The sequence below is a fragment of the Saccopteryx bilineata genome, chromosome 2 (genome assembly GCF_036850765.1).
Source record: "Saccopteryx bilineata isolate mSacBil1 chromosome 2, mSacBil1_pri_phased_curated, whole genome shotgun sequence".
In the NCBI taxonomy this organism is placed as follows: Eukaryota; Metazoa; Chordata; class Mammalia; order Chiroptera; family Emballonuridae; genus Saccopteryx; species Saccopteryx bilineata.
In genome coordinates, this window is record NC_089491.1 from 265,220,949 (window position 1) to 265,240,077 (window position 19,129).

A 19,129-nucleotide genomic window follows, 5' to 3' on the forward strand; every position below is an offset into this window, starting at 1 on the left:
AATAATATTGCAATAACTGTGGATGGTGCCCGTGGGTACTGGAAATATTGAGGTGAATTCTGTATAAAGTACGTGATTGTCTAACCATTAAGCTATAAACCTGAAATTAATGCAAAGTAAAATTAAAAGAAAAAGATAAATTAAAACTTATGCTTTAAGCTCATTCTATTCTGGTTCTCAGGGCAACTTTTTTAAACCTTGTTTGCTTCTGCTATGACTGAGGCCAGTATCAATCACTTAAAAAATTCTTATTAATTAGGAGAAAGAAGAAACTTCCTGTGGTAGCAAAGTCAAGACCAGAGAGATAATGTAAGTGTGTGAAACTTCAGAGTGTGAGACCACAGATAGAGTAAAAACCGTGGCGTAGGAAGTGGTTCGGGTCCTTCCTAAAAGCATCCAAATTAGTTAGGGAATTGTGATCTGTTTTCCAAAACAGCACACTGGCTAAGCAGAACAGTGGCTTTATTCATTGGTCAGTTTTGCTTCCTAAATACAGTTGCTTAGAATCTGCATTCATAGATAATGACCCAGTTCTGCCTCTCTTTAAAAGTTTATAATAGCTGCTCAATAACTGAATGTGGTAAGCTAAATGTGGTTTGAAATATTTATTATTTAAAACATTTTAGGTGTTGACTAAATAACATCTAAACTGATAGAAAAAAAAATTTATAAGTTTATTTGAGCCAAAGTGAGGACCTGCTAGCAAGATCTCAGTAGATTGGGAAAGTGCTCCTGAAATGGCCATTTGGCATTCCTATTTTTACACTTAGAGGAGAAAATGTAGGAAAGGTTCCATGAAATCTATTGGTGGTAGATTAAGGAGGTGGGAGAAAGCAAAGAGGGGAGGGGAGTATCTCTGGGGTTGGATAACAAGCAAAATGGAGAGACACATATTTCTTTTACATTGACAGGCACAGGGTAGTCAACATGGAACAGTACAGTAAGTAGAGATGGTATGCAGACAGCTGTACGTTCTGGTGCACCTGCTCTCTCTCCTGAGGTGCTTATGCCTCCAGGGTGTCTGGAAATGAGTACTCTGGCCTTTCAAAAGTATGTTATCTTAGATGCACAAAAACAATGGACTGGGCTTTATTAAGGTAAAGGTTAACTTTTTACTAAGGAAGCTATACGCCTGGGGCTCGACTACCCACTATGACCTACCCATTTGGGAATGTATTGTCATGTGTGGTTACTTTTGGTCACCGAGCTTGTCAGGCTGGCCACATAGCCCTCTGAGCTTGCTTGTCAGGTCTGCTCTGTAGCCTCTTTTTCATTCACAATTAATACTTTGGCATTTTAAAAGGTTTTAAAATGCATATAGTACAAGTAAATGTTGTAACTTCAATTGTGAAGACAGTAACAATGTCACCCATCATACAGGAAAAAAAACCAGAGGCACAGAGGTTAAGTGATGGCCTAAGATGTTTTATTGTCAGTCAAAATTAAATGACTATTTAATAAAAGAGAGGTGACCACTGGGGCCCCCATCTCATCTCTTTTTTTTTTTCAAACATACAGAAAAGTTATAAGAAATTTTAAGCTTTTGCTATGTTTTGCTTTTATCATTTTCTCTTTTTCCTTACCCTGAAGAATCTAATAAATACACACACACACACATACACACACACACACACACTGTGCTACACATGTATGTAGTCTATTCTTCCAGAACATCATACCAGGGCATTCTGTGGGATCTGTCTCAGTTGGAACATGAAGATAATGTACTAGCTGCTGCCCACTCTAATTATATTATGCCCATTCCTCCCACTTTTTAGACTAGAAAGTGATTCCTAATGCTGGAGATGCAATGTGTTACTCAGAATGGGTGCAGATAAAATCGTCTGAAATTTTAAATCATTGTAAAAGAGGACATGAGATTTTTATATTTATCACAAAAGGACAAATGTTTTATAAAAAATATTGACTAATCAGCCTGACCAGTGGTGGCGCAACGGATAGACCTCGAAAACATGAGGTCCCCCGCTTGAACACCGGCTCATTGGCTTGAATACAGGTTCACCAGCTTGAGTGCAGAGTTGCTGCCTGAGCGTGGGATCATAGACATGATCCCATGGTCGCTGGCTTGAGCCCAAAGGTCGCTAGCTTGAAGCCCAAATCACTGGCTTGAGCAAGGGGTCACTGGCTCAGCTGGAATCCCCTGCTCAAGGCATGTATGAGAAAGCAGTCAATGAAAAACTTAAGTGAAGTAACTATGAGATGGTTCATCTCATAGTTCTCCCTCTCTCTCTCTTTCTCTTTGTAAAAAAAAAAAAAGAAAGAAAGAAAGAAAGAAAGAAAGAAAGAAAGAAAGAAAGAAAGAAAGAAAGATTAGCAGTAGCGGGACTAAAAACTGGAAGTGGAGGACTGGACAAATTTATTTAGTGTCAGCAATTTGTATATGTCAATAGAAAAAAAATGTCTTTCTTCATTGTTTAAATTCAAAGAATATTTATAGAGAACCTAATTCAGTGAAGACCTTTGTCCCTGGAGGAACAAATCAAAAGAACATTCCTGTCTCCAAGAAGTTTATAATTGAAAATGGAGGAAATATGTACTACTTTTAAAACTATTACACAATATTAAACATGGTTAGTTTTGTTCGTTTTAAGTATTAAAGAGAGGAAAGAGAAAATCGCTAACATATAGTATCTATCAAAGGTCAGATATACTTTCTTGTTTAATCCTCAGGACAACTCTAAAACAGATACTGATGCACCTCCACTTAATGATGAGGTTACATTCTGATAAACCCATTGTAAATTGGGAAATATTGTAAGTCAAAAATATATATTTTTTTTTTTTATTTTTTATTTTTTTAATAAATTTTTATTAATGGTAATGGGATGACATTAATAAATCAGGGTACATATATTCAAAGAAAACATGTCTAGGTTATTTTGTCATCAAATTATGTTGCAAACCCCTCGCCCAAAGTCAGATTGTCCTCCGTCACCCTCCATCTAGTTCTCTGTGCCCCTCCCCCTCCCCCTAACTCTCTCCCTCCCTCCCTCCCATGTCCTCCCTCCCCCCCCCACCCATGGTAACCACCACACTCTTGTCCATGTCTCTTAGTCTCATTTTTATGTTCCACCAATGTATGGAATCATGTAGTTCTTGTTTTTTTCTGATTTGCTTATTTCACTCCTTATAATGTTATCAAGATCCCACCATTTTGCTGTAAATGATCTGATGTCATCATTTCTTATGGCTGAGTAGTATTCCATAGTGTATATGTGCCACATCTTCTTTATCCAGTCTTCTATTGAAGGGCTTTTTGGTTGTTTCCATGTCTTGGCCACTGTGAACAGTGCTGCAATGAACATGGGGCTACATGTGTCTTCATGTATCAATGTTTCTGAGGTTTTGGGGTATATACCCAGTAGAGGGATTGCTGCAAAAATATATTTAATACACCTAACCTACCAAAGATGACAGCTTACCCTAGCCTTAAATGTGATTAGAAAACTTATATTAGCCTACAGCTGGACAGAGGCATCTACCCACTGTAGAGTATCTGTTGTTTACCCTGGAAACCACACCTCCGGGCGGGAGCTGCGTTCCATTCACTGCTCTTGTCCAGCAACATGAGAGAGTGAGTGCCTAACTCATGTCGCTATCCCCGGGGAAAGATCAAAATCCAGAATTCAAAATATAGTTTTTACTGAATGCAGATCATTTTCCTCAAAAAATCCTAAATGGAACCATCATAATTCTGGCTCCTCAACATCCTTTTTTCTTTATTATCAGATAAAGAAACTTGGGTTCGAAAGGATTAACTTGCTGAAAGTTATAAAGGCAGTCAACTACCAAAGAATACCCCTCTTATCTAGACTAGATCCCACCTTCTCTGGTCCAATCAAGGATGACACTTTGGGGGTTTGCCTTCTCTCCTACAACAGCAGTTTTCCCTCCTGGACCAGCCTCCATACATGTTCTTATTTTTCCCATCTCAAAGACAAACACCTTCTCTTAGCCCCTCTTTCCCTCCCAGCTACCTCTCCATTTCTTTGCCCCCCTTCTCAGGGAAACTCCCCACAAATTGTCTGTACTTGCTGCCTCCAATTCCTTCCCTCTCAGTTGCTCCTACACCTATCCTGTGCCCCTACCAGTCCATCAAATTGTCCTGGTCAACGTCACAAGTGACCTCTGTGTTACTAAATCTAATGGTCTGTTTTTTATCTCTTATTTGACCAATCAGCAGCATTTGACATAGCTATCACTCCTGGCTTTTGAAACTTTGCTTTTGACTCTTAGAATAACACACTCTTCTTTTTCCTTTTATTTTACTGAATATTCCTTCTTAGTCTTTGTTGGTTTTTCCTCCTTCCCTCAATTTCTGAAAGTTGGAGAGTCCCAGAGCTCGACCTCAGTCCTCTTCTGTCATATCCATATGCGTCTCATATCCTTGGCAATCTGATCTAGTACCATAACTTTAATATTATTAATATAAGATATATCAGAAAGTTCTGTCCATTTTTGGAATAAAACAAAATACAAATTTTTCTTACCATCAATAAACTTTATTAAATAATATAATTGCCATTATTATTAATGATTTCTTGCCAGCGTGAGGACAATTTGTATATCCCATTTTTGAAAAATGTTTTATCTTTTGATACGAAAAATTGAACCAGTGCTTATTTGATATCTTCTTCATTTTTTATTTTTTTGCCCTTCAAAAAATTTTGTAAGGACAAAAACAAATGATAGTCAGTATTATTCCTTCACCAAACACTTTCAATAAATTTCTACATGCTTCTGTAGCATTTCTTCCTTGTTGAAATTCGTAAAAATTACAGTGGCATAAATGAACTTTATCAGTAGCCATGGGTACACTGTCGCTTCACACATAAGACTAATGTGAATCAACTTTGTTTTAGTTAATTTGCTACGTCAGTATGTATACATTGTGATAAAAATAGAGGCACACATGCACCAAATAAACATGTGCTTACGTGTCGAAATTTGTTGTGATAGAAACGGACAGAACTTTCCGGTAGACCTTATAATATGCTGACAACTTCAAATTTAATATACCATTTCATACCTCAGTTTTGAACTCTAGATCTATATCAAGCCTGTGGTGAAACATCTCCACTTGGATAATCAAGATATGAACCGCCTAATTCCTGATCATCTTCTTCTAGACTTTCCTCTTGACCATTTTCTCTGTCTTTAAATAAATAAATTGAATTGAAAGAGACAGAGACAGCAGCATCGATAATAGTTCTACTTATTTATGTATTCATTGATTGATTCTTGTATGTGTCCTGGCCGGGGATGGAACCCACAACCTTGGCATAACAGGATGATGCTCTAACCCAGTGGTAGGCAAACTCATTATTCAACAGAGCCAAATATCAACAGAACAATAATTGAAATTTATTTGGAGAACCAAATTTTTTAAAATTAAACTATATAGGTAGGTACATTCCTCATCGAGGTAGCGCCCACACATGGTATTTTGTGGAAGAGCCAAACTCAAGGGCCAAAGAGCCCCTTGTGGCTCACAAGTTTGCCGACCACTGTTCTAACCAACTGAGGAACCTGGCCAGGGCCTTCTGTTAACCATTTTCACTCTCAGCTAAGAAACCCTAAATCTTGTGTTTGTAAGAAGTGGTTATATCCCAATGAGTAATACTAATTAAAAGATGCCTGATTTCAACTTTAAAAAAAATGTTTACAGCATGTTTCTATGGAACATAAAGGAAAATAGCCCACCCAGTTTAAGAGAAAGTCAGGCAACTTTCCCTGACGTGGTACTATCTAGGCAGATTCTTGAACAAATTCCAGTTATCTAGGAAGAAAGATGAAAGGAGTTGCCAACAGGTACTTCTTCATATCCCAAGGAAGTAGTTTGAGATAGCAGCGGTGCCCAGTGTGAAGCCTCAGAGTTTCTAAGGACAGGGTTCAAGAACAGACAAGGAGCAGGTCACAGATGATTTCATTTCCCACCTGTTGACAGGGAGTTTGGATATTATGTCCTGTACCTGATGGGATTAAAGGGTTTTAAACTGGAGAGTGGCATAGTCAGATTTTTCAGGCATTAATGCTGCCAGAGGATAGATTTCATTCATAAACACTATAAAAAAATTTTAAATCAGATAGTAGTATAGAAAGCTGTTAAGAGTCATTCAGCTTCTAAATTTAAAGTAAATTACTCAAAGATGAAGAAATTGCTTTAAATACCTGAACAAGAAAGTACTTGTAATCACTAATATCTTGTAGAACTTACACATTTGAGGTTCACATTCAGAGGCAGTATTGTTGAAAGATCAAATAAATTTAGAATCTTTGGAAACAGATTTTAGGTAAAAGATATTACGCTTAAGTATGTGTACTCTATCTAGTTACTTATTTGTGTGTGTTTTTTTAAGTTATTGCATGGAGACTAAAGAAATAATTATAACCTATTTTCTTCTAGTTCAAGGAATACTATTTCTACCCAATTCTTTGAATAATCAAGATATATATATATATTTTTTTTTTTTTTTTTTTTAAAGGAGAATGATTATCAAAGGATCAGTTTTTCTAGTTATCTGAAAAGGACCACATTTTTTACTACTAATTGAGTAACCGTTTGAAAATTGCCCAAATCTTAGTCCAAAAATGTAAGGAGGCTCTATCTTAGTCTCTTCACTCTGCTGTAATGAAATATCAGAGACAAGGTGTTTAAATTCAGAATGTATTTTCTCACCTTTCTGGAGGCTGGGAAGTCAAAGACCAAGTTACAAACTGATTAGGTGTAAAGCCGTTCCTCCTGGCTTGCAGAATGGCTGCCTTCTGGAATTGGGATCACAAGGCCTTTCCTTCTTGCATGCCTGAAGTGGGGAGAGAGAGGTCTTTTTCTCTTGTAACACCACTAATCCTATTGAATTAGGGCTCAACCCTTAATGACCTTATTTACCCTAATTACTTCCTCTCCAAATCCATTCAGTCACATTGGGGTTAAAGTTTCAAAATCTAAACTTTGGGGGGGACACAATTCAGTTCATAGTGAAGGCCAGTAGACCTTTTTATAAAAAATGCATTTGGGGCAACACTAGAATCTATGTAAACACAATAAATTAAAATCAATTTTAAAAAGTAAATTGAAATGGAAGTATATACTACTTAATTTTGAAGTTTTGGGATTCCCAAATCTGACTGTGCTTAAGGAAAAATTTTATTTTCAGGGCAACAAAGTGGAGACAGGAGAGAAATGGTTCCAAACAAACAACAACAAAAAGATCTGGCCAGGCCCTGGCCGGTTGGCTCAGCGGTAGAGCGTCGGCCTGGTGTGTGGGGGACCCGGGTTCGATTCCCGGCCAGGGCACATAGGAGAAGCGCCCATTTGCTTCTCCACCCCGCCCCCCCCTCCTTCCTCTCTGTCTCTCTCTTCCCCTCCCGCAGCCAAGGCTCCATTGGAGCAAAGATGGCCCGGGCGCTGGGGATGGCTCCTTGGCCTCTGCCCCAGGCGCTAGAACTCGGCTCTGGTCGCTGCAGAGCGACCCCCCCCCCCCAGGGGCAGAGCATCGCCCCCTGGTGGGCAGAGCGTGGCCCCTGGTGGGCGTGCCGGGTGGATCCCGGTCGGGCGCATGCGGGAGTCTGTCTGACTGTCTTTCCCCGTTTCCGGCTTCAGAAAAAAAAAAAAAAAAAAAAAAACGAAAAAAAAAAAAAAAGATCTTGCCAATAGCTGTGACATTTCAGAAAAATTGCATGTCAGATAATCCTTCATTAGCTGTAAGAAGGTTTATTTTCAAAGCTCTTATTTCTGCATGTTCTATTATCTCCAGAGCCCGGCATTGTAATCCTGTAGCAGCGAGTCAAAAGTTATAAATAAAGGGCTCTCGCAGTGCCTTCCTGTATTTGGTGATCAGTGGGTGGTAAAATTTGCAGAAGCTAAAGGTGTTTATACCTTGGATTTTTCTTTATTTGACTTTGGAACAATTAAAGTGAAATCAATTTCTGGGAATTTTAGTTATATTGAATTCAGGGCATTTTTGTGTATGTGAATCTGAATAAAAGATTTTAAAACCAAGCAACATGCAAGGATCATAGACTTTTAGGGTTTAAGTGGAACTTAGAAATTATCTTGAGTAGCCCCAAGACCAGGAAGGAGTCAGTTAGCTGGTTCATTTTATTACTGTACTGTGTGTATTTTTTTATCTCTAACATTTTTTTTATTTTTATTTTTTTTGTGACAGAGACAGAGAGAGAGACAGAGCGAGGGACAGATAGGGACAGAGAGGCAGGCAGAAAGAGAGATGAGAAGCATCAATTCTTCGTTGCATCTCCTTAGTCTCCTTAGTTGTTCATTGATTGTGTTTTCATATGTGCCTTGACCAGGGGGCTACAGCAGAACAAGTGACCCCTTGCTCAAGCCAGTGACCTTGGGCTCAAGCCAGCGACCTTGGGCTCAAGCCAACAACCTCGGGGTTTCGAACCTGGGTCTTCTGCGTCCCAGTCTGACATTCTAAGCACTGCGCCACCGCCTGGTCAGGCTTTTTTTTTTTTTTTTTTTTTTTTCTGAAGCTGGAAACAGGGAGAGACAGACAGACTCCCGCATGCGCCCGACCGGGATCCACCCGGCACGCCCACCAGGGGCGATGCTCTGCCCACCAGGGGGTGATGCTCTGCCCATCCTAGGCGTCGCCATGTTGCGACCAGAGCCACTCTAGCGCCTGAGGCAGAGGCCAAGGAGCCATCCCCAGCGCCCGGGCCATCTTTGCTCCAATGGAGCCTTGGCTGCGGGAGGGGAAGAGAGAGACAGAGAGGAAAGCGCGGCGGAGGGGTGGAGAAGCAAATGGGCGCTTCTCCTATGTGTCCTGGCCGGGAATCGAACCGGGTCCCCCGCACACCAGGCCGACGCTCTACCGCTGAGCCAACCGGCCAGGGCTGGTCAGGCTTTTTTATCAACAGTTTTGTCACATCCTCGAGGCTGCCCACCAATTCATGTGGAGCCTTGCATGAGAAAATGGGAGAAAGTCTTTGGACATCAAAAGCATCTCAGAACTAGAGAATATCTGTTTATTTTCCTGACCCCTGCCCAACTTGCACAGCTCTTTCCGTTCACTCTCTGAAAAATTTTTTCTCCAGGCCATACAGCCATTTGCTGACTATGCCACATTATCACCATGTTGTTCTTGCATCTACATTTTTGAAGCCATGGCATGGTTGCTATCTGCCTTTTGCCTTCAGTTTTATTGCCAACGTTCTTTAAAAGACTGTCATTCTTGTTGGGTCTCCCTAATCTGAGCTTCTTGATTTGGTTGCCTTTTATTCCAATTCAATCAACCCTAATTTCTTGTCTGTTTGATAATAGCCATTCTGACAAGTATGAAGTGATATCTCATTGTGGTTAGAGTATTTATCTTGAAGCCAGATTCTAATTTAGTCTGTTTTTATCATTTGTAGAAAAAAAAAAACTTTTTAATCTTTTGCATGATATTCAAGCTCTTTGACTGTCTGGGCCCAATAGACACTTCCTGCTTTGTTCCCAAATAACCTGTCCTAAATCTACAGAGCAACTACTTAAGTTACTTGCATTTCAAAATGTGCTGCAACCTCCAATTATCAGCTCACACCATTTCCTATAAAAATTGAACATCTTCTTTACAGAGCCGTCCAAATGCCATCTCTTCCATGAAGCTATCAATCACCTAATCATTCTCATCCTCCATTTCTTAGAGAATTAGAAGTCTTCTCTCCCTCTTTGAACTTCCATAATACTTGCAACACTCACTGATTCTCAATAATGAGTTTCTGGTGAACACATATCTGTATTACATATTTTTTAGCACCTAGCATGATGTCTTAGCACAGCAGGTGTCAAGTAAATGCAGAATGAATAAATGATTGAGTAAATAGTTGAACACTGCTTCAGGGTCACTATACCTCTTATTAACCTCAAGAGAGGAGTAAGATTTTATAGATAGAAAAGAAACTTAAACAAATAAAACTTAAGTTAGAGGGAATTGAATAGGAAACAGAATTAAAAACTAGAACACTCCAAATCCAAGCGTGTCCTTATCTTCTGAGCTGTGATGTGGGTCTTGAGCATTCATGAGGAGATACTTATAGTGTGGATTGTCCATTGCTTGAACATTATTCTGCTTTTGATAGTAGGGTGGCAGTGTTCCTCCTCCTGCTATGGATACGAAGAAGTGCAGGCAGATATTCCTTTTTCAGTTGCCTGGCAGCTGGCATATGACCTAGGAGTAGTCTAAAGGTTATTATTATGATAACCAGTAACCCCCAGCCTCTCCCATATTATTTGCTAAGTAAAATTAGATGATCGTTAAGGTCCCTTTTCAATTCTCAAATGGAGTGATAGATGATCACAATGGACATATATAATTAGCCTAAAAAGCAACTATCACCTAGTTTTATTTTTAAAGCGCAAGTACCATAAAAAGGGTTTTTTTTTATCTCAGAATAACAAGTAATTATTAGTGGCAGACAGTAGCAACAACTAACCAAAACTGTTTCAATCTTTCTTTAAAGACAGTTCTCAGCCCTGGCTGGTTGGCTCAATGGTAGAGAGGTGGCTCGTTGTATGGAAGTCCTGGGTTTGATTCCTGGTTAGGGCACACAGGAGAAGCAACCATCTGCTTCTCCACCCCTCCATTCACCCTCCCCCTCCCCCTTTTCTCTCTCTCTGTCTCTCTCTCTCTCTCTCTTTCTCTCCCATAGCCATGGCTCATTTGGTTTGAGCCCATCAGACCCAGGTGCTGAGGAAGGCTCTGTGGAGCCTCTGCCTCAGGTGCTAAAAATAGCTCGATTGCAAGTATGGCCCCAGATAGGCAGAGCATTGGCCCCAGATGGGGTTGCCGGGTTGTCTGTCTCTCTATCTCCCCTTCTCTCACTTGGAAAAGAAGAAAAAAAAAATAAGGACAGTTCTCTTCAAGCCTGTATGGGAGGTTGTGTTACAGGTAGAGGAGAGAAGACACTGGACTTGTCTTCACTTTTAAAAAGTCCTGTCACCTATTTTTACTTCATTTTTTACTATTGTAAAATGAAGATTTTATCTGCCTGTGCCTACCTTCTGGGATCAAGATAATGAATGAAATAATAGGTATTTACACAGGCTCATTCATTTACTGTGAATCTTGAGTTAGAGAGTCCCTCATTTACACCAGCCCCTTCTAAGGCCGTATACCAATTTTTGTGTGGGAATATTGTAAACGTTTTTCTTTTAGAAATCCCCAAGTTTGTTTACTCTTCATCCATGTAAGAACTGAATCCACTACAATATATTCAAGTATTATGAGAGCCTTCAGAGAAGTAATGACATAGAAATTCAGTCTTCTATTAAACTTTTCTTGATTGTTCTTTGAATTATAGCAAATAGGAAAACTTTTTGCTGTTTTGAAGTCTGACAATAGGTAGCTTGATTCAGAACAAAATTTTCTACAGTAGAAAATCAGAGGTCCTGAATTTTACTTTATTTTGTTAATTTTTGTTTGTTTGTTTTCTAGGATGAACCTGAATTTTAATGTGGGTGACACCTAGGTGTGATTTGACACAACTTTTCTGAGACTCAGTTTAATTAGAAAGCGTTGAAATGTCTAATCTTTACCATTATTTCCCATATGAAACATTCTGATTCTTATTCCCTAAATGAAGAAATATTGTGGGTTTTTCAAACTAGTTAGCTTCAGGTTTATTGTTGAAGCATGATTACATTTTAAGGCAACTAAGATCTTCCGTGAATCTTTTCTTTTTAAGATACTGGGCTAAGGGAAACTATTAAAAATATTTCCATTTCTATTCTCTATCAAGTGTTCTTTCTTATATTAAGTCATAATGTCTGTGAGAAATAATTTACTCACTTATCATTGTTGGAAGATTTCCCTTTCTTAGAAAAAGAGTGAAAGAAACGATTTCAGTTATACATCTCTGATGAAATCTTTTACTATAAGCTAGCTGGATTGTTCAGTTGGCCTAAGGGCCTAAGACCTGAAATACTACATTCTTGGCACAGTTCTGAGTTCTCACTATAAATGCAATACCTGAGTTTGTAGGAGGTCAAGGAAGAGGGAAAAAATAATTTCGTGCATATTATTACATCTTCAGTTCATTCTTAAAATGCTGTCCTCTTGGAAGGAAACATGTTCTTCATGTTTGGAGGGAAGGATAAATCGAAAGATAATTTTTCATATCTTTGGAGCAGGAAGCACCAACTCGGTAAAATTGGGATGGAAAAGGGAAGGATATTTCAGTAGATTTTCAGAGTACCTGCTATATAAAAGTGCCACAGGCCCAGCAGTTCAACTCCTAGATATTTAATTGGGAGAAACAAAAATATATACTGCTCACAAAAATTAGAGGATATTTCAAAATGAATATGAAGTGATAAAAAAAAGAAGCATTTGATTTTTTTTTATTAAACAAGAACATCAGAAAAACAAACTGACAAGTCAAAGTTGTTCAATTATGCAAATGAGATGCAAAACTAACTCATTTCATTGGTGAAAATGCACCATACAAAAGGCTAAAAGTACTGGAATATCTGCATGTTCCCTATCCCCTAATTTTTGTGAGCAGTGTATATGTGTATTTAAAACTGAAGCAAAGGGAGAAAATGATTGGTGTTCTAGAGGAGGTGACACTTAGCTAGACTGTGAGGGTAGCTGGCATTTGGTTATTAACGGCAGCGACAACAGCATAAGCAAAGACAAAGGTCTGAAAATACAACTGTACAGTAATTCATTTTGTCCTGATTATAGAGTTTAGAATTTAGGTTAGAGTAATGGTTTGAGGCCAGTTTTCTTTTTTCTTTTCTTTTTCTTTTTTTTAGATTTTGTTTATTGATTTTAGAGAGAATAAAGTGGGGAGTGGAGCAGGAAGCACCAACTCATAGTAATTGCTTCTTGTATGTGCCTTGACTGGGCAAGTCTTGGGTTTTGAACCAGCAACCTTAGCATTCCAGATCAGTGCTTTATCCACTGCACCACCACAGGTCAGGCATGAGGCCAGCTTTAAATGTTAGTTAGGTAAGGTAGGCCGTAGGGAGACATTGGAGGATTTTGAGCAGAGATATGATGTTATCTGAACTGTGCTTCAGGAAGATAAGTATGGTAACAGTGTTTTTAAGATGAGTTCCAGAAAAGATAGACAAGAGGCTGGAAGAACAGAGCAGAGGACAAAGATAACAAATGCTAACAGAAATGGAAAGTGAAGAACACATAAAAAGAAATATGTGAAAGTAGAATTGTGAACCAACTGGGGCAAGGGAAGGAGAAGAGTCAAAGTTAATGTGAGTTAATGTGTGAGCCATTTAGGGGAGAAGCCAAATAGCTATTTAAAAATATGGGACTGGAACTTAGAATGGAGGTTAGCACTGTCTAGCGACACCATATTACATGAAACCATTAAATAGACAGAAGTTAGGGTAGTAGCTTGCAGTCACACAGAGGGCTTTAGGCAAATATTCTGAGGACCACATTTATTTAGAGATCAGAGAGAAGATAAACTATAGGAAGAATAATTTGGATAAATAGGAAAAGACAGTTTCATGGAGTCCAAGAGACGTTTATAAAGAAAGAAGGGAGGTGGTGAAATGGAAGAAAACTGAGAACATCCTGTCGGTGTAATGGATAAACTTCAGAGTGTAGGTTTCTGCCTCAGTAGCATGTGCAGTGTTCTAGAAGGGGAAAAATAAGCAAAACTGAGAGTTTTATATCATTGATAGAGCCACACAAGTGAAGAGGGGGAGAGTACATATTTTAAGAAAGTATATAAAAATGAGTAAGTATTTAGAGAGAAAAAAAATACTAAGCATGCATGTTCATAACATGAGAATATTTTCTAGAAGTGAACATCGCCCACAATTGAAATTAGGGCATGTTAGTAAATGGCTTACTTCAAACTATTTCTTTAGAAATGTTGCAACCAGTGTTCACATAATATCAATATCAAAAGGAATATTTTTGTTTAGTGAAGCTATAGTCAGACTAGATTAGCAGGGTAGATGCACAGACATTACAGTTACTGATTAGTTGGTGATTTGGTAAAATATGATGCTGAACTCAGGCAAGTTTTAGGTACCAATTAATCTAAAGGATCTCACAGCCGAGGATTAGAAGGAATAATAAAAATACTGAAAATTGGTTTATAAGTACAGACATAAGTGGAGATTGAAATAACCTCATCAGTTAAAGTGTGAAAATGGAGGTTGATATCTTGTTTCTTAAACCTTCCCCTGTCCCATAATGGTCTTCATCTCCAAAGCTAGTCAAGTGTCTAAAAATTATTTCAACAACATGTTTTCAATTGTTGTATTCTTTGACCCAACAACTATGCTTCTAGAAATCCATTTCAAAGAAAGCCCTAAAATATAGATAAATAATATGCACAAAGATCTTCAAAGCACAGTAATTTTTACTAGTTCAACGAAGGGTTTACTATGGCCTTGATTTCAAATTGTGGAGAAACAGTTATGATTGAATTGTGACTCTTTCATAAGATATACATTGAATAGTCATTAAATGGTCTTTGGGAATAGTGTTTGATGACATGACAAAATTCTTATAATAGAATTAGATAAAAGAGATGGTCTATAAAATTATATGTATGAATGTAATCTCAGCGGTATAACAAAATTAATATGAGCATGAAGAAATAAACATTTGCTTGGAGAAACATATGCCAAATTGTTCATGGGTAGGATTGTGGATTATTATTATTATTATTTTTGATAGTACCGTATATTTGCCACATTTTCTACACTGGGCATGTACTTCCTTAACAGATATTAAAGAGTAATTATTACTCCCAAAATGCAGGAGATTGATTATCGTAGAGCCTAGGAAAGGGAAGGTAGATGAACCAATGTAAACCTTCATGCCTATTGGAGAAGCCATTCAGAATATAAGCTGGGCCCTGGCTGGTTGGCTCAGTGATAGAGCGTCAGCCTGGCTTGTGGATGTCCCAGATTCGATTCCTGGTCAGGGAACACAGGAGAAGCAACCATCTGCTTCTCCACCTCTCCCCTTCTCTCTCTCTGTCTCTCCCTCTCTCTCTCTCTCTTTGTCTTTCTCTCTCTTCCTCTCCACTGCCATTGCTCTATTGGTTTGAGCAAATTGGCCTTGGGCACTGAAGATGGCTCAGTGGCCTCTGCCTCAGGCACTAAAAAATGGTTTGTTGCTGAGCAATGGAACAATGACAGAGCATCGCCCCCTAGTGGGCTTGCCAGATGGGTCCCAGTTGCCGTGCATGCAGGAGTCTGTCTCTCTGCCTCCCCTCCTTGCACTTAAAAAAAGAAAAAATAAATAAAAAAAAGAATATAAGCCTTACTGACAATCTGTAGCATCTCTGTGTGCTGTCAGATTGGTCTTGTCTACTGGTAGCCTCTGTAGAGTTTCCCTGGACTCACACAAACCTCTGGAAGCCTCAATGTAAATTCTGAAATCTATTGACACATTTGTTTTCCTGGTATTGTTTGTAAAAGAGTAGTCTGTGTCTCTGCTGTAATAATTTTACCTTTTACATTTGTCCTCCACAAACAGATGAAAATAAAATTTTAACTTTGTAATATTATATTTGTAAATATTGAAAACTACCTTGTTATAAATTATTTCTCCTTTAATTTTGCCCCTATAATTTTGTACTTATTCTTCTCTTTCCATAGGTGCACCATAAACACAAAAAACTGAAGTTACAAACAAGGGAAAAAGGTTGCTGCTAAAATGAATTTGAGCAACACAGTATATTTTGTGCCATACACAAAAAGGTATTGTCCATAGATCTATGACTTAGCTTTCTCCTTTAAAATGGGAACAAATTGTATATTCTGGTTTTTCTATAATTAATTTTTAGTATATTTATAAAAAATAGATTAAAAGGGAAAAAATATTAATAAAATTGGGGTAGTCTTTTATAAAACTTTTTAATTTCAAGTAATTTCCTTATGGATTTTTATTTTTCTCAATTGTAAATTACAGTATAGAGAATTACTTTATTAAAAGAAATGAGCTAACATTGATTTCTATTATCAAACTAATTTCTGGAATTAGGAAAAAGAAGAAAATAAAAACATTACCTGAAATCCCAGCACCTCCTTCAGATAAAACACAAACCTGCAAAGAAATCTAAACTTGTGGGTGAAGAAGCCACATTTCCTATCTTCAGGGTCACATCAACCCTATGCTCTACCTACTCACAGCCCGCCTTTTACAAAACAAAACAAATAAAGGCCTTGGATAAGTCCTATTAGGTATTACTGGGTCAAAGACTACCCATTCTCTTCTTCCAGCCATGTATCCTCATGCCCACACCTAAAACAAATGTGTCCTTTCTCTATTATTTTGCCAATTTGGGAAGGAGGGATCAAATGAGATATTTTATTATTTTAGATTTTACTTCTTTAATTACTAGTGAAATTATGTATGTTTCATATCATGAATGGCCACTGCTATTTCTTTTTTAAATTTCCTGTTTATGTCCTTAAACTGTGTGTGTGGGTGCATGTATATGTGTGTGTTCACCTCCCTGATATCAAGAATAACTGTCAACTACTTTGTAAGAACCATCCCCACTTTATTTGCCTTTCATTTTTTAATTGTATCTTTTTAAAACAACCTTATTGATGTGTAATTGACATACAATAATTGAATATATTTAAAGAACATAATGTTTAACATTTATACAAAATTATTTATTAATATATTTATTAATATGTATTTAGTCATTTGTAGCACTATTATATTTATTCATTTAAATCAATATACTATATAATATCAACATTTTAATACTTATTAATAAGTATTAAATAGCAATGTATTGGTTTTATTATAAATATATAGTGTTCATAAATATTTTTATTAATACATATTTTGTTCACATTTATATATAAATATATATAAATGAAGCCATCATCATGATAAATATACATATCCATTACTCCCCAAAATATCTCATACCCCTTTTAAATCCATCACTCTCTCCCTCCCTTCCTTCTCTTCTCACCCCAGCCCTATCCCCAGGCAACCACTGGTGTGCTTTCTGCCATATTATATTAATTTGCATTTTCTAGAATTTTATATAAATGAAACTTTTTTTTTTAATCTGGCTTCTTTCACTTAGTATAATTATTTTGAGATTCATCCATGTTGTAGCATATATCAGTATAGTTCGTTTTATTGCTGAGTTGCATTCTATTGTCTGCATTTACAGCAGATTGTTTATCCATTCATCTATTGATGGACATTTGGGTTGTTTCCAGTTTGGGCTATTAAAAATAAAGCTGCTATGAACATTTGTGTACAGGGCTTTGCTTGGACATATGCTTTCATTTTTCTTGGATAAATACATAGAAGTGGAATGGCTACATCAGATGGTAGATGTATGTTTAACTATTTAAGAAACTGCCAAATTGTTTTCCAAAGTGTTTGTCCCATTCTTACTTCTCCCGCCAGCAGTGTATGAGAGATCTGGTTACTTCACATCTTTGCCAACACTATGCTCAGTCTTTTTAATAATAGCTATTCTAATAGTTATGTAGTAGTATCACATTGGGGTTTTAATTTGTATCTCCCTGATGATATTATAAGCATCTTTTTTTTGTTTGTTTATTTGCCATCTGTACATCTTCCTTAGTGAAGTATCTGTTCTAATCTTTTTCCCATTTTAAAAATTCGGTTCGTTTTGTTGAGTTGAGGATCTTTTTTATATTTTCTAGATATAAGTCCATTATGAGATATGTTTGGCAAAGATTTTTCTCCTAATCTGTCTGTGGCTTGTCTTTTCATTCTCTTAATAGTTTTAGAAAGTATATATATTTTTTATCCTGAAGAAGTCTATTAATTTATCACTTTTTTCTTTTATGGATTATGCTTTTGTTTTTATATCAAAGAACTCTTTGCCTAACCCAAGTTCACAAAGTTTTTCTCCTGTATTTTAAACATCAAGAATTTTTTTTTTTAGCTGTAGGTTTCACATTTCATTCTATAATCCATTTGGAATTAATTTTTGTATATGGTATCAGTATGGGTCAATGATCTTTTTTTGCATATGTATATGCAGTTTTCCCCACAACATAAGTTGAAGATTTTCTCTACTTAATTGCCTTTGCACTTCATCAAAATTTGATCATAAATGTGTGCATCTATTTCTCGACTTCCTATTCTGTAGCATTGATTTATTTGTCCCTGCATACAACAGTATCACACTGCCTTGGTAACAACTACAGTCTTATGATAAACCATGCGATGAGGTTATGTAAGCCCTACAAACTAGTCTTGCTTTTCCAAAGTTGTTTTAGTTATTCCAGATCCTTTGCATTTTCATATGAATTTTAGAATCAGCTTCTCGATTTATAAAGAAAATTTCTGACCTGTAGCTGTAGTATATCACCTTAATTATGTCTTTAATTTCTTTCATCATTATTTTTTAGCTTTCAGTGTATAGGTCTTTCATATCCTTTATTATATTTATTCTTAAATATTTCATATTTGTGCTATTATAAGTAATGTTTAAAATTTTGTTTCCATTTGTTCTTATATAGAAATATAATTGTTTCATATATTGATCTTGTATTCTGCAACTTTGATAAACTCACTTATTAGTTCTAGTAGCTTTTTGTAGATTCCATTGAAGTTTCTACCTAGGTGATTATGTTGTTGTTTGTTAGTAAATCTTACTTCTTTTTTTCCAATCTTTTTTTAAAATTTTTATTTTTTTACAGAAGCAGAGAGAGGGATAGATAGGGGCAGACAGACAGGAACGGAGAGAGATGAGAACAATCAATCATTAGTTTTTCGTTGCAACACCTTAGTTGTTCATTGATTGCTTTCTCATATGTACCTTGACCGTGGGGCTACAGCAGACCAAGTGACCCCTTGCTCGAGCCAGCGACCTTGGGTCCAAGCTGGAGAGCTTTGCTCAAACCAGATGAGCCCATACTCAAGCTGGTGACCTCGGGGTCTCGAACCTGGGTCCTCCGTATCCAGTCCGACGCTCTATCTACTCTCACCACCTGGTCAGGCTTTTCCCCCCAATCTTGATACATTTTTTTTCTTGCCTTATAAACATTCAGCACAATGTTGAATAGAAGTGTCGAGAGCAGAATCCTTGCCTTAGTCCTGATCTTAGGAAGAAAGTATATATTTTGTCTTTCACTGTTATATTTGACATCAGCTGTAGA

At 37.2% G+C, this 19,129-nt stretch overlaps 1 protein-coding gene across 2 annotated transcripts in view; it reads left to right on the forward strand.

Annotated features, from left to right (window-relative positions):
• The window catches only part of TAOK3 (TAO kinase 3), a 160,804-nt gene that overhangs the window by 62,742 nt on the left and 78,933 nt on the right, over positions 1-19,129 (forward strand). For both annotated transcript variants that reach the window (XM_066260470.1, XM_066260471.1), the window contains exon 3: positions 15,617-15,718. The gene's annotated coding sequence lies outside the window, so the exon portion shown is untranslated. The remainder of the gene's footprint in view (positions 1-15,616; positions 15,719-19,129) is intronic.